This window comes from Anthonomus grandis, chromosome 9 (assembly GCF_022605725.1).
Source record: "Anthonomus grandis grandis chromosome 9, icAntGran1.3, whole genome shotgun sequence".
Taxonomy (NCBI): domain Eukaryota; kingdom Metazoa; phylum Arthropoda; class Insecta; order Coleoptera; family Curculionidae; genus Anthonomus; species Anthonomus grandis.
This window is the reverse complement of record NC_065554.1, coordinates 3,399,077-3,402,050: the sequence shown is the minus strand read 5'-3', so window position 1 is coordinate 3,402,050 and position 2,974 is coordinate 3,399,077. Positions and strand designations below refer to the sequence as shown.

At 33.1% G+C, this 2,974-nt stretch overlaps 1 long non-coding RNA gene across 1 annotated transcript; it reads left to right on the top strand.

Moving 5' to 3' along the window:
• The first annotated feature begins 1,868 nt into the window (after positions 1-1,868).
• Positions 1,869-2,713, top strand: LOC126740765 (uncharacterized). The gene is made up of 3 exons (XR_007661995.1): positions 1,869-2,147; positions 2,202-2,274; positions 2,333-2,713. It is a non-coding gene; the product is annotated as an uncharacterized LOC126740765 (long non-coding RNA).
• Positions 2,714-2,974: the final 261 nt, after the last annotated feature.

The window sequence follows — 2,974 nt, the reverse complement described above, 5'->3', positions numbered from 1 at the left end:
GTTAGATGCACCATGCGTGCTTCTCCTTGCCAGCCATTTTCTAACCCAAATTCTTTTCTTGGGATTTGTTGTTAATTCACTCTGAACAATGTCAATTAACTCCTTTATCAGTACTTTAACACCTAATATTAAGCTTCTTTTAAGTAAAACATATTCCTTCTGCTTCGCACTCATCATTTAAATTTAACGTTTTTAATTCTCGCCTGTAACTTACACTACAAAAACTTGATAAAATGGATTTTATGCAAGTTACTTGATCAAATGACTGGCATCATGTAGACAAGAACTATCTTCCAAAGCACTTGCTTTTGGTACTGGATTCAAGTAACTTGTTCAAGTCACTGGTATCGTGTAAACCCCCCTTAAATGACCACTACTAGGACAAGAGGCTAAATCCCAAGTTAATTCCGTGTTTTGATTGGTCCTCGTCTTTTGATCGTCGTCGTCGTTTGATGACAAGGATCTAGGGAACCTACCAAGTTTTCGATGCAAAAGCTGTGAACTTGTGCACGTACATCGTAGATTACTTTGTGATTACTTTTGACTCCTGTCTCTAAAAGTTTTGGTGTGTTTTATGTTTTATATTGATCCATCCTTTGTTTTGTGCTTATTTATACTTATAAAAGACTAAAAATACTTTGAAGAATATTTAGCTAACTTTACCTAAAATGGTAGTGTTTTGTGGAGACTGTAATCTTCAGTTTTCGAAGACTTCGAACTTACGTCTGCATGTAAAGAAGAAACATCCAGGTAATGACTTTTTTAAATGTTCTGAAAATTTTGGAAACAAAGTAATAATCAAGATAGAAATAATAACCAGATGTTCTCGTATTTTAGATAAACTAGAGGAACTGGCTCCTAAAGTAAAACAGAATAAATCTATGGTGCAATGCTCCGCCTGCAATAAAAACTTTACCAACTTTGGTAACCTAAGACGCTATTTAAAAACAAAACACCCTGGTAAGTTTTTATGATATCAAAAGATAATTTCAGCTTCTGAATAAGTGCTATATTTTTTACAAATATATTAAATACATTGGCACCTTTAAGAAAAAAAAAATATAAATGTCCATATTGCCTAGAGGAGTTTGAAACATTAAAAAATGTTATCACGCATAAAAAAACACAAAACTGCTAATAAATTGAAATGTGTTTTATGTGATTACACAGGCCCACAAAGGCAAAATATTATTGGATACTATAGAACCCAACATTTTATACATATTGAGTGTGAAATTTTGAACTTTGAATCAATGGCTGATTTTCAGTCATGGAAATATGAGATTGAAAAAAGTACATGTTCTTCTTTTATCAAGAGATATGGAGTGACTAAGACAAACATAATTTACAAGTGCCATAGATCAGGAGAATTTAGGTCAAGAGGAACAAAGAGTCGAAAGTTAAAAATACAAGGCAGCAATAAAATAGGAGGCTACTGTCCTGCTTTGATAAGCACAGTTTAAAAAAATAATGGATGTGTTGTACGATACTGCAAAACTCACATTGGGCATGGTCAAGATTTAGGGCATCTTTTTTTGTCCGAGTGACATAGCCACCAAGATTGCTGCAAAAATCCCTTTCCAAACTATTTTGGATGATGTAAGGGATTCACTGATTCTCATCTAGAAAGGCTTCATTTACTAACAAAACAGGACTTGTTTAACATAGAACAATGTTTTAACCTGAACAGTTCATCAGTCCGACATACAAATGATGCTATCAGTATTGAAGCATGGGTAAAAGAAATGGAGGATACCAATACTGTTTTATTTTATAAACCCCAGGAAACTTTGAGTGATGAATGACCCATACTAAAGAAGGAGGACTTCATGTTAATCATAATGACTGAGGGTCAAAAGGAACTGTTGTTAAGATTTGGTGAAGATTGTATCTGTATTGATGGCACTCATGGAATGAACGGATATGGTTTTGAATTACATACTATCCTCGTCATTGATGACTTGCGAGAAGGGTACCCATGTGCTTTTTTAATTTCGAATCGCAGTGATTCAGAGGTTATGCAAGTATTTTTTTCATGTGTGGAAGAGAGGATTTTTAAAAAACTGAAAAGAAAAAACATTCATGTCCAATATGGCAGAAAGCTATTATAATGCTTGAGTATGAGTAATGCTGCCAGCTCAATATAGGTAAGTCCTTAGGAAGAGCCTATAATGTTATATATAATTATAAATTTGTTTTAGATTATATTGCACATGGCATGTTGACAGGGCCTGGAGGAAGAACATAGAAAAAGTAAATGGCAAAGAGAAAAAAGTAGGTAGATGTGTAATTTATCTTGAAAAAAATTATATACAAATATTTTATTTCTCAGGTTCAAGTTTATCAAATGCTACGGGTATTGCTACAAGAACGGGATGTCAATGCATTTACTAAATTAGTAAATGAATTTCTGACATATTGCAAAAAGGATCTAGATATTTTAGAATTTGCAAAATATTTTGAGTTACATTATCTCCTAAAAGTGGAACAGTGGGCATATTGTTACAGAATTAATTCAGGACTTAACACAAATATGCATATTGAGCGGATGCACCGTACAATACAACACATTTATTTAAATGGAAAATTTGTTAAAAGATTAGATAAAGCAATAGGAGCTGTCATGAAATTTGTAAGAGACAAAATTTTTGAGCGTTTAATTATCATTCACAAAGGTAAAGTCTCTACAAAATTAAATAATCTGAGAAACAGACCCAAAAATAGTGAATCACTAGACCTAAATAATGTGATATCAAGTGAAGAAGGATGGATGGTCCCATCGTCTTGATCAAATGAAATCTATTTTATTGAGAAATTAAAATCGGACTGTTCATGCAAATTAACATGCAGTGAGTGTTCCAGCTGCTTGCATCAGTATTCCTGCACCTGCCTTGATTCTACTATCAAATGGAACGTGTGTAAACATATACACTTAACTAAAGAACAACCACAATCTATATCAACACGAATGGAA